The sequence below is a fragment of the Lissotriton vulgaris genome, chromosome 3_1 (genome assembly GCF_964263255.1).
Source record: "Lissotriton vulgaris chromosome 3_1, aLisVul1.2, whole genome shotgun sequence".
NCBI classification, from domain to species: domain Eukaryota; kingdom Metazoa; phylum Chordata; class Amphibia; order Caudata; family Salamandridae; genus Lissotriton; species Lissotriton vulgaris.
Window position 1 is genome coordinate 560,836,588 of NC_141689.1, and position 13,076 is coordinate 560,849,663.

Genomic DNA, 13,076 nt, shown 5'->3' on the forward strand with positions numbered 1-13,076 from the left:
CACATTCGCATCACCTTCCCTCCAAACTGGAGGAACTTCTCTCATGGGGTACTGTCACGCCTTTTTCTTACCTGACATGTCATCCTCATACAGTGATCTAGAGACGTTTCCCTTACTCCTATAAGATAACAACAAATCTATTGCTCGTTCAACATCGGCACCTACAATCATGCCTTCATAAAACTTGAAGCGCATACGGAACAATTCCTTCATTTTGCGTTTTGGATCATTCGTCTCCAAATCGTCGCAAAGATATACACACATCTCTTCGAATACATATCTCTGAGTGGGTGCATCCCATTGACGGAAGACTTACATAACAGACTGAATATCATACCTAACAGTATCAGTAACCCATTTTCGTGCTAACTCATTCAGCACTTCTCTTTCCTGATAATCAGGCAGTTGACTACGCAACTGTCTACGTCCTGTGTTAGGGGTCGTCTTAGGCGACCCAAAGAAAGGTGAGAACAGACCAGTGACAGTACTTGCCACTCTGTCGAACAGAAGGAGAAGCTTGCGGGGAGGCAGATGTGCCAGAAAAGACAGGCTGATGTAAAGAGGAAGTCGAGGCAGTGGCAGAGGAAGTCGAGGCAGTGGCAGAAGGAGTATAATGATAAACAGTTGGAGCTGTAGGCAAAGCCGCAGAAAAAGTAGACGGAGTATGTAGCAAAGGCGGCGGCCCTTGAGAGGGCTGCGCCGGAGAAGTAGGAACCAGCTGAAGAGGAGCTGGTGCTTGTGTAAGAACTGGAGTTCGTGTACCGGGGCGTGGTATAACAAAGCGCTTCGGGAGTGCAGTAGCATTTAGTGCATAAGGGGGTGGTGAACTCGGTAAATGGGACATTAATGGATCCTTCTCTGATGTCCCTTTTGAACCTTGTCCTTCATGTGGCAACATTGGGTAGCATTTATCTACTGCTAACTTCTTGCTTCTGAGCATTTGTTCACTCTCCTGCTCTTCCTCATTGTCCCTGTATGCAACGGCAGCTTGTACCATTGGCATAACTCTTTTATTTTTCTTTGCTAATTTCATTTCTTTCTGTTTGGCTTCTTTGCGCCATAGGCGAAAAGAGTCAAACATCGCCGGCCGGGCTTTCTTCTTGAACAGTTTGACCTCGAGATTATCTAAGATTTCTGTGTCTAAACTACCATATTGGGGCCATTTTAAAACACCATCTTTCCTGGTGTACTTTATCCACATTTCATTATATGTGATAGGACCTACTCCATGCTTTATATAGAGCTCATATGTTGGAGATCCAATCGGAGGAACCGGACGCAAATCCTCTAATCGGGAGTCCAAACTACAACCAAGACAAAACAAGTTTCCAAGTCTGCTAAAACCAGGCATCTTTGCTCACTAGTGTAGCTTCAAACTTCAAAGGATTATCGAATACGATATTTTCGTGAATACACGAATCCCTTGGTTTTGGCGCTTGCAAGTTCCAAACAAGGTGTATCTCAAGGATACCAAAACTAAGAACCAAACTAAGGACTGGGAGACGCTCCACTTATACTTAACTGAAGTATTGATGATCGATGACGTCACTAGAAGACTCGTCTATCGTTTCGCTCTACCAAGGATCACTGGGTCCAAAACAGGGCGATAGTCAGGGCAGCAGTCCTTCGTAGCCGTCGGGACACGGGGAACCTCGCAGCAAAGACCTTCGGAACCACGTCGACATACAGGGGTCGCTGAAGTGGCTGGCCGTCCTCTGGAATTTTCACACAAAGCTCCTCACGAACATCTGGCTTGGACCGTCACCGCTTGATACCGCCCCGAGTTGGGCGCCAACTGAGGTGCCGGGTTTTTAGGAACCCGGTGGTGCCAGGGGAAAACACCCGAAGACCTCTTGAGTTCTTCCTGTTCCGGACCACAGAAACACAGAGTCTTCTAGGTGAAGTCAAAGATCGAGTTTTATTGGCTGCAACCAAGTAACAAGCGTCCTAGAAGTACAACAGCACGGGTTGTAGATTCTCAGGAGACTGTTCGTTTTTACAGAACCAGCCTTCTCCTTTTATACAAAAATAACAGCTGCAGGCAAGAATTCTTTAGTTTACAATACGGTCATATACATATTTCCAAAACACTAAAAAAGCAAAGTCATGATGGCAAACCCACATTTTCGATGTCCAGTTTGTGATAGATGACCCAGCTCGGCCCAGAATTACCATCAGATATCGATGAAACCCCAATAAAATCGGGCACCTCCTCATTGTAAGTACCGGCCATAAACAAGAAACATGGACAGGTGTATGTGTGTGGATAACATGGTTTGTATGTAGTGAATGGTTTATGGCATGTTGTGCCTTGATGCTATCTTATTCGGCCACTGGGCGAGGAACTGCCCGAACAGGTTTGGCTGGAGGCAGTGGAGTCAGCTCGACCAGGTCATGGGGAAGTCCGCTAAAGTGGACGTGTCCTTTCAGATCAACTCAGCCTTAATCAATTGACTATATGAGGGCAAGCCACAAGATGGATGCCGTTCACAAAATGGAACCCGAGGGTTCGAGACGGAAACCATAATTTAAGGGTGATAGCATCACTTAATCACGACGCAAATGCATAGGGATAATGTCCTAATCATTACCGGTCTGCCGACACCTTAATTCGTCAGGGTACGATGATATTTTGTGACATGAGTGTTGGGCCTCTGTACCATATTATAGCAGGGCCCAGAATTTTCAGAACCACACTTCTTGTAGAAATATCTTTCATGAATATGATCTACCATTTTGAATAAGCATCCACTAGCACCCAGGCAAACCTCAAATCCTGACTCACGCCCCCAAGACGTCCAATAAAATCCAGACAAACAGTGTGCCCCACCTCTCTAGGATCCTGAATATTACCCATTTCGGACTGCACTCCAACCTTACGTCGTTTTTCACTCTCTCTACATACCAGATACCTTTCTACTCATTGCGAGGTTTGTACGTCAACACCTGGCCACCACAAATTAAGCTTCATACTTCTCCAAGTCATGGTCTGTCCCAGTTGTCCCTCATGAGCCAACTGGATAATTTTACTTTTAAAATTCTCAGGTGGTATAAATCTGTCCCCCCTCATTATTCATCCAGTAACTTGACAAAAGGGCTCACCGAAATTGCAACAGTGCTCTCCCTCCTACCTCCAGTCACCACCATCTTGCAAACATTCTGCAAAGCTTCATCTCTACCCATTTCCAGCACCCATTCTTCCTTAGAGAAAACATCAACTCCATAGCATGAAACTTCTTCCAGCAACGCCACCAAAACCTCCCTTCCATATTGCAAACGGCCTTGCCATTAGCCAGCTTCCAGTCCACTGATAAATGTGACAGGGCATCAGCTTGAGCATTGTGCCACCTAGTAATGTGTTCAAGAATACTTGAATTCTTGTAAGCGAGCCGTCATTCTTGCCAATCTGGCTGACTCTTTTCTGGCCCCACCAGTAATTAAGACTTTTATCAATGGTTTATGATACATCCTCAGTATGGAATTGACACCTCACAGATATGTCCTGAAATATTCCTCCGTCCTGGCTGCTGCCAACTTCTCGTGCTCAATGACCGAGTACTTCTCATTTTCCGTCAGAGAGTGCGATGCAAAGGCTAAAGGCACCCACCCCTGATGTGGTAGCATCAACAGTCAGAACAGATTTCAAAGAAGTATCAAAAGGTACTAAAACACTAGCATCACATACATACTGTTTGATCTTTTAAAAACACAGTTTTGGTACATCACCCCACTTGAAAGGACACCCCTTTCTCAATAAAACCTTCAAATCCTCAGTATTTTTTTGGGGGGGAAATCATTTTATTAACATTCATCACATCATACAATGCAGGACAGTTATAATAATGCATATGGTGGAATTGCAGTTTATAATACAGTATATGATCTCCAAAGACACTGGCGGGGCAAACAACTGTCGACATCACGCCCCCAACCCTCCCCTCGTTTCCCTGTACTTCCGCCAGGGCCCCCATATTTTTCGCCATTTTTTAGTGCATCCCCTGCTTTTGTAAATAGTTTCCTCAAACCTTTGACACCAATCCAGGTCACGCACCGACTGGTAAATCCTCAGTCTTTGTTGCAAAGTTATCCACACATTTTGCATAGTATTCTATGAGCCTCATGAGTGACCTTAAATTTCTTTGTGGTTGGGCTGTGGAGCTAATTTTATTGCTGTAGCAAGTCCCTCTTTGGTTTCACTCCTTTCCCGGAAATAGTATGACCCAAATACTCACAGAGAAAGACACACATGGTAAGACCCACATCCATCACCTTTCTTAAGACCTTCCTCAAAATTTGACTGTGCTTCTTCACAGTTGCTCCATATATCAAAATGTCATCCTGGAAGAATGTGACATTAGTAAAACCTTCAAATACATGTCATATAATTCTTTGAAAAGCACTTGCTGCCGAAGATAATCCAAACAGCATTCTAGTGAAACTGAATGCTCCATCCATCGTGATAAAAGCTGTCACAGCCCTGGAGGACTCATGCAACTTAATTTGATGGTAAGCACTTTTCAAATCCAACTTTGTAAAGTATTTACCGCCATTAAGCAAAGAAGCAATTTTTGATGTTCCGGAGAAGGAAATTACCCAAAAATATGTTCTAGTTCTCACTGTATTAGTCCACAACAAACATCAAGCGTCTGTCGGATTTCTTAGCTGTCACATCAGGTAAAATCCAACTGAAAGCCTTCACAGATTCAGTTAAACCCTCCTTCACCATGTCACTTAACATAAAACATACTTCCTCCCTCCCCACAATTGGAACCTTCCGAACTTTGTTTTTTACAGGTACTGCACCTGCTTTTACACAAATCTTGTGGGCATACCCCTCTAGGACCCCTAACTTCTCTCGAAAAACCTCCTTGACTTCACTTAATATTCCTTCCACATTGTTTTCTTCCATCACCATGTAACCTGTTCCAATGCTCTTGTGTTCACAATAATACTTAGACCATACTGATGCATCGACCCTAGAATGGGTGGTCCGCTGTCCGATACATATACTTTCCTTTGGCGCTCTTTTGTTTTGAACTTTTTTGACAAATTAAAATACCCCACGGTATTTATTTCCTCCCCTTGATACCCTCCTGGACAAATGTATTTGGCCAATAGTTCAATATGTGGCCATGGTATTGGTTGATGTGTAGTCGTATTACTTAGCAAATAATCTAGCAAATACTGTATAAGAGATATGCACGCACTGTAATAATATCAGATGTATGAATCTGCTTGAATTTTTACACAAATAAAGATTTAAATAACACTTGGAAAAAACTACATTTAAATTACACCAATGGAATTTCAGGAATTTAATGATATGGTTGTTACCCCAAATTCCTGAAATGGTGCCATGATGCCATAAATCGTAATTATGCGCTACTCACAGTAAAATTTTAAAGCAAGTGTGTTGTAATAACGTGAACACCGAGAACATAGGCAGCTGTTGCTTGCGCTAAAATTTTGTGTTAAAATACAGATTTGCATTTTCCATAATTGTGCGTTTTTTTAAGTACGTGAATTTCACTCACCACGCGAATAATCAACAAGACACTATCAATCATAAAATCATGGTCCAGAAAAACAGTGGATAAGATAAAAAGAAAAGCTAGTTCTAAGTGTGCAAAAATTATTTCTGGTGAGCTATATAACAGTTTTAACACGTTGTCCTAACACTAGATTTATCCGTTTTGCCGGTGGAGTAATTAATGTATTAGTTATCAAATAGTGCCCTACGCGTTTAATTTAAAGGCATCATAAGGTTAATCAGGACCCTGATAATACCAACTAAAAATCTGTCCTTTACTTGCAGCTTCTGGCCAGCTTGTTCATTAGATTTTACAAAGCGGATGTTTATCTGCGAAAATAATCCATTTAGGCACAGAATTAGGGCTCGGTGACAAGTTCTGACCTTCACGCGTTCCTTTACGAGCCTCCGTAAGTGGAGTCCGCTGAGTCTGAAACAGGGAAGGCAGAACCTGGGGCTGCCCGCCGGGGCCCCCAGGGCCCTGGGTACGCACCTGCCTTCTCTTCCTCTTCCCGATGGTCCTTTTTCGCCGAGCCTACTCAGTCAGACCTCCGTGAAGTGCGGTGATTCTGAGACAGGGGAAAGAAGCACCAGGGCCCGCCTGCCGGGGCCCACAGGGGCCCGGGTCTGCGCCTGCCTCTCAGCCCCTTCCTGATGGGCCTTTCCTCCGAAACTTCTTGCCTCTGCACTCCTGCGTCTTGCTCAGTCTGCACCTCGGCCCACCTCTCCCTTTCAAGGGAGATGGCTGGGTACGCCGGTGCCCATGCGACCGCACCTCTCTACCCCTTCAGCGAGCCCTCCTGCCCAGGAGGGCGGGCTCCTTTCCCTAGCAGGCCCCCAAGAGGGAGGGGTACGTGAAGGTTGCCAGTCAGGGGAGATGAGCACGCGCCCCCAGTACCCCCCCCGTCAGCAGGTGCGGCTACCTGGTTGATCCTGCCAGTAGCATCTGCTTGTCTGAAAGATTAAGCCATGCACGTGTAAGTACACATGGCCGGTACAGTGAAACTGCGAATGGCTCAGTAAATCAGTTATGATTCCTTTGATCGCTCCATGTGTTACTTGGATAACTGTGGTAATTTTTGAGTAATACATGCCGGCGAGCGCTGACCTCCCGGGTTGCGTCCATTTATCAGACCAAGACCAATCCAGGCTTGCCCGGCCGCTTTGGTGACTCTAGATAACCTCAGGCTGATCGCACATCCCTATGACGGCGACTATACATTCGGATGTCTGCCCTATCAACTTTCAATGGTACTTTCTGTGCCTACCATGGTGATCATGGGTAACGGGGTATCAGTGTTCGATTCCGGAGAGGGAGCCTGAGAAATGGCTACCACATCCAAGGAAGGCAGCCAAGCGCGCAAATGACCCACACCCGACTCGGGTAGTGACGAAAAATAACAATAGAGAACTCTTTAGAGGCCCTGTTATTGGAATCAGTACACTTTAAATCTTTTAACGAGGATCCATTGGAGGGCAAGTCTGGTGCCAGCAGCCGCGGTAATTCCAGCTCCAATAGCGTATATCAAAGTTGCTGCAGTTAAAAAGCTCGTCGTTGGATCTTGGGATCGAGCTGTCGGTCCTCTGCGAGGCGAGCTACAGCCTGCCTCTCTGTGCTCCCTTGATGCTCTTGACTGAGTGTCCTGGGGGTCCGAAGCGTTTACTTTGAAACACTTAGTGTGTTCAAAGCAGGCCGGTCGCCTGAATACTTCAGGTAGGAATAATGGAATAGGACTTTGGTTCTATTTTTTTGGTTTTCGGAACTTGGGCCATGATTACGAGGGACGGCGGGGGGTATTCGTATTGTACCCCTAGAGGTGAAATTCTTGGACCAGCGCAAGACGAACCAAAGGGAAAGCATTTGCCAAGAATGTTTTCATTAATCAAGAACGAAAGTCGGACGTTCGAAGACTATCAGATACCGTTGTAGTTCCGACCATAAACGATGCCTACTAGCGATCCGGCGGTGTTATTCCCATGACCCGCTGAGCAGCTCCCGGGAAAACCAAGTCTTTGGTTACATGGTAGAGTATGGTTGCAAAGCTGAAACTTAAAGGAATTGACGGAAGGGCACCACCAGGAGTTGAGCCTGTGGCTTAATTTGAATCAACACTGGAAACCTCACTCGACCCGGACATTGAAAGGATTGACAGATTGATAGCTCTTTCTCGATTCTGTGGGTGGTGGTGCATGGCCGTTTTTAGTTGGTGGAGCTATTTGTCTGGTTAATTCCGATAACGAACGAGACTCCTCCATGCTCACTAGTTACTCGACCCCCAGCGGTTGGCGTCCAACTTCTTAGAGGGACGAGTGGTGTTCAGCCACACGAGCTCGAGGAATAACAGGTCTGTGATGCCCTTAGATGTCCGGGGCTGCACGTGCATTACACTGAACGGATCAGCGTGTGTCTACCCTTCACCGACAGGTGCGGGTAACCCACTGACCCCCATTTAAGATCGGGATTGTGGATTGCAATAATTTTCCATGAACGATTAAGTCCCTGCCCTTTGTACACACCGCCCGTCGCAACTACCAATTGGATGGACTGGTGAGGTCCTCGGATCAGCCCTGCCGGGCTCGGCAAAGTCCCTGGCGGAGTGTTGAGATGACGATCAAGCTTGAATATCTAGAGGAAGTAAAAGTCGTAACAAGGTTTCCGTAGGTGAACCTGTGGAAGGATCATTAACTGCGGAGGGCCTGAGCGACCGACGGTGTCAGCCTGAAGCCCTCAGCTACCTGCAAGCACACACCTTAGGCACAGGGCCCGGCCATGCCCTGGCCGGCGGAGTGGCTGCTTGGGGTGTTGGGGTGAAGACCGGGTCTTCGGCTGGCCTCTTCCCATGGGGAGGGCCTGACTGATGCATGAGGGACGGGGGCGGCCCCCGTCCCCTGTCCCTTTCCTAGGAGGGGCACAGCGGTAGGCCCTCCCGAGACGGAACCCAAGCACACGCGGCACGATCCCCCCCGAAGTAGGGGTGAATCCAAATGGAAGTGTCTCCCCGGGCTGGTACAACCCCCCCCCCCCCCCCACCCCCCCCTCCTCAAAAGGCCCTGCCGCTGAGGAGGCCTGGTAGAGAAGGGGCGAGGGCTTGCAAGGGGACCCCAGCTCCTCTCGGTGGGATGCATAGGAGATGGGGAGCTGCCTGGCTCTTCCGTTCCAGTGCCTCTGACCCGGACGAGGGTGGGGTGGGCTAATTGCCAGCCCACCGACACGGCTCTGGCCGGCCGGCGACGGACGGCTGATGTGCAGGTGGGGCAACCCTCCCTCATTGCCAGGTACCCAGTTCGACCCAGTTCTGTGGGGCCGAGCCGAGGGGTTTGAAGACTTACGCGGTCCTTCCCGGTTACTCTTGGAGGGACCGGCGGCTGCGGGGCAGCCTGCTCCTGTTGCTCCAGGAGCCCCTTTCCTCGTCCGCAGGTGGGTGGGGGGGGACTACCGGGCCGAGCGCCTGGTAACGCTTATTTTCTCCCCACCGTGCAGTCCGACTTCCAGAGGGGAAGCCTTGAACCGGGCCCTCGGGCCGCCTCGCCGCACGGCGGTGGACGGATGGTGTCGCTTCCTCCCACCTCTCCTGCGCTTTCAAAACGGCAACCAGATGGCCCGGCGGGCCGAGTGACCAGATGGCCCTGCGGGCTAGGTGCTAGATGGCCGGCCTGCCGGCTGACCAGACTAACACAAACTTTTGTCCTTCCCCAGAGTTCTGGGGGCTTAATAGTCGAGAAAAATGGGTTCCCCGGGCAGGCCGGCGGGTAGAGGACGTGGCCTGAGCTAAACCCTCCTTGTTTCCAGCCGAGGGTCCGGGCGCTGGGGAATGGGGTCCACTGGAGCTTGGAGAGGCTCTCCGCGCCCTGGCTAGGGTTTAAAAGTTGGGACCGGGCCCGAGGCTTGAGCTCCGTCCGGCGGGCCCCAGGGTGCTGGGGCCTCCCATTCTACAAGCCAGCCGAGGGTCCGTGCGCTGGGGACGGAGGTTCATCAGGGCCCAGGAAGGCTCTCCCAGGCCTGGTTAGGGTTTGGAAGCTGGGACGGGTCTGGGACTTGAGCTCCATCGGTGGGGCGCGGGAGTCCCCCGTCCTGCAAGCCAGCCGAGGGTCCGGGCGCTGGGGACCAAGATTGGAGGTCCACTGGGGGAGCCTCCCGTCCTGCAAGCCAGCCGAGAGTCCGGGCACTGGGGACCAAGAACTGAGGTCCACCGGGGAAGCCTCCCATCCTGCAAGCCAGCCGAGGGTCCGGGTGCTGGGGACTTTGGTCCATCGGGCCCGGGGAGGCTCCCCCCGGTCTGGTTGGATGTTCGAAGCAGGGACTGGGCCCGGGGCTTGAGCTCCATCCGGCACGCCATGGAGTGCTGGAGCCCCCCGTCCTGCAAGCCAGCTGAGGGTCCGGGTGCTGGGGACCTGGGTCCATCGGGGCCCTGGGAGGCTCTCCCTGGCCTGGCCTAGGGTTCGGAAGCAGGGACCAGGCCCTGAGCTTGAGCTCTGTCCGGCAGGCCATGGGGTGCGGGAGCCCCCAGCCCTGTAAACCATTTCGAGGGTCTGGGCGCTGGGAACAGGGGGTTTCATCGAGGCCCTGGGAGTACTCCCCGGCCTGGCCTAGGGGTTTGGAGGCTGGGACCGGGCCCGGGCCTTGAGCTCCATCCGGCGGGCCATGGGGTACTGGAGCCCCTGTTCTACTAGCCAGGTCCGGGTGTTGGAGACAGAGAGTCCATCAGGGCCCGGGGATGCTCTCAGGGCGTAGGCTTGGGGTGGGCAAATTGGCGTCCCGGCCATCTGGTCGCGCCTTTTTCCCTCGGCCATCTGGTTGCCCGCAAAGCTTTCCAATGGGGCAACCAGATGGCCGGGCCAGCCTGGAAGTCCTGATGAGGGGACCTCCGCCTCCCTGATCCAGCCAGGGCTCCAGGAGGACGGGTGCCTTCACCCCCTGGGTCCCCTCCGTCACTCGGTGCATGCGGGTTACCAGAAAGAGTGGGTCGCTTTCCTCCGGATTACTAGGGGCAGAGTATGCCGGGACACCCCCCCGGGCTGGCGGTTCTCAGCCAGAGACCAGATGGGCTGGGCCCGGACAACACCTTCCCACTGGCCGGGGCTTCCTCCGCCAACCTGCGGTGTGGCAAAGTGCCCGGGACGGGCTCCATCGGTCCCCGGGCAGTCCTCCCCCGAGCATCCGGGGCTGGGAGATCCTGTAGGCCTCCCTGTGCCTGAGGGACAGCCAGCATCTCTGAGCCCTCCAAAGGGCAGGCGGGAGCCCACCCACAAAGGCTCGGGGTGGGCAGATGGGCGTCCTTTCGGTCATATGGTCGCACCTGTCCCCTCGGCCTTCTGGTCGCACGCAATGCTTTCCAATGGGGCGAACAGATGGCTGGGCTGCCCTAGAAATACTGATGGGGGCTCATTTGCCTCCCCGATCCCAGCCAGGGTTCCAGGAGGTCTGGCGTGTCCGCACCTAGGATCCTAGAAAGAGGGGTAGCCTTCTTCCAGATTACTAGGGGCAGGGTATGCCGGGACACCCCTCCCGGGCTGGCAGTTCTCACCAGAGGACCAGATGGGCTGGGCCCAGACAAAACCTCCCCACCGCCTGCGTCATGGCAAAGTGCTCCGGACGGGCTCCATCGGTCCCCAGGCAGTCCTCGTACGGGCCCGAGAACTCCTGCAGGCCTTCCCGTGCCTGAGGCACAGCCGTGGTCTTCGAGCCCTCCAAAGGGCATGTGAGAGCCCTCCTGGGAAGGCCTGGGGCGGGCAGATGGGCATCCTTTTGGTCCCGGCCATCTGGTTGCACCTATCTCCTCGGCCATCTGGTCTCAGACAATGCTTTCCAAAGGGACGACCAGATGGCTGGGCTGCCCTGGAAGTCCTGATGGGGGCTCATTTATCTCCCTGATCCCAGCCAGGGCTCCAGGAGGTCAGGCGCATCCGTGCCTAGGGTCGCCTCTGTCTCGCAGTGCACACGGGTTACCAGAAAAGGGGGTAGCCTGCCTCCGGATTACTAGGTACAGGGTACACTGAAACCTCTCCTGGCCTAGCGGTCCTCAGCCAGCGGTCGGACGGGCCAGGACAGCCCCGGCGCCCGGGATCCGTCCCTGGTCCTGCCACCTGGCAGGGTGCCCGGGACAAGGTCCAGCGGGCCTGGGGAAGGTGCCTCTGGGCCCGGGAGCCCCGGATTGGCCCAGGTGCACCGCTGGGCCCCGGGTGCTCCAGTCCTGGGCCCTGTCCCCCGGCCTGCAGCTCTATCCAACAGCCCTGGACGGGTTTCCGTTGTGCCCAGTGAGCCTCCCCTTGCTCGGCTGGGTTCAGCGGTTCTTCACGCCGAACTTGGTCCTCGGTCCTGCTGCACGGCAGTACCCGGGACGTGTGTCAGATCTCACAGCGGAGGTTAGGCGCGAACCCTGCCTTGAGACGCGATCTTTTTCCAATAAACTACATTTCCCATGATTCCAGGTCCTACGCGCGCGACGCCCGTGTGATGACGTCACACGCGCAGGGAACATTACCGGAGTGGAAACAGCAGACGCCGCCGTTGATTCTGGTTCCGATCCTGGTCTGGGAGAGATCGTGAGTTTTCCAGCGTATCCTTTACGGGTGTACTCTACCGGCTGGTGAGTACAATAGAAGCCTTCCGCTTCTGTTTAGGGGTGGCGTCGGCTGGCGCTTCCCATTTCCGTGGAGTTCCAGCGTATCCTTTGCAAGTGTACTTTACCGGCTGGTGAGTACTATAGAAGCCTACCGCTTCTGTCTAGGGGTGGCGTCGGCTGGCGCCTCCCTGTTCAGTGGAGTTCTCAGCTGAGGCTCTTGCGTTTCACTGGCTAGTGAGACGTCTGTTCCCATTCAGACCCAGGGGCTGTCGAGAGGTGGACCCTATAGAGCATCGTGAGATCCTGAGGACCGTTGGACCTGACAGAATCAACGGCCCAAGACATATTGTCCTCCCGATTGCACGATACCATGTCCACAAACGAGGATATCATGGCAGCCTTAGCGCTGGTCCAAACAGAGTTACAGGCATCAAGGGCTGAGACTGCTGCTTTGCAGGCTCAAGTAGATAGGTTGAGTCGTAACCCATTTAGTGCAGGTACTCAGCAGGCCTCCTCTGTAGTAGTGGAAGTTCCCACTCCGATCCCCCTAGCCCCTCCAGAACGTTTCCATGGGGACAGCAGCAAGGTGCAGGTGTTTCTTACACAGGTGTTATTGCACTTTTCCTGCAAACCCAAAGTGTTCAACACCAATCACGCTAGAGTAGCTTATCTACTCTCATATTTAGCAGGGGATGCTGCGCAATGGGCAGTGCCACTGGTAAAAAAGGATGATCCTTTGTTAAGGGACTGGGAGGCTTTTAAGGCAGAGTTTGAAAAAACTTTCAATCGCAGGTCAGCCACACTAACAGCAGATAGGGAGTTGTTAGGTCTAAAACAAGGTAATAGAGATCTGATAACCTATCTCAACGATTTCCGAAGGCTTATCGCTGAAACGGATTGGCCGGAAGAAAAAAGACATGCAATATTTTATAATGGCCTCACTGACGAAATGAAGGACGTACTTGCACAAATAGATCCTCAGC

The 13,076-nt window shown here is 52.0% G+C and overlaps 1 protein-coding gene and 1 pseudogene across 3 annotated transcripts in view; both read left to right on the top strand.

Annotated features, from left to right (window-relative positions):
* ATG10 (autophagy related 10) overlaps positions 1-13,076 on the top strand; it is a 643,404-nt gene that overhangs the window by 20,038 nt on the left and 610,290 nt on the right. The window lies entirely within an intron of this gene.
* LOC147726797 (18S ribosomal RNA) lies at positions 6,451-8,215 on the top strand (annotated as a pseudogene).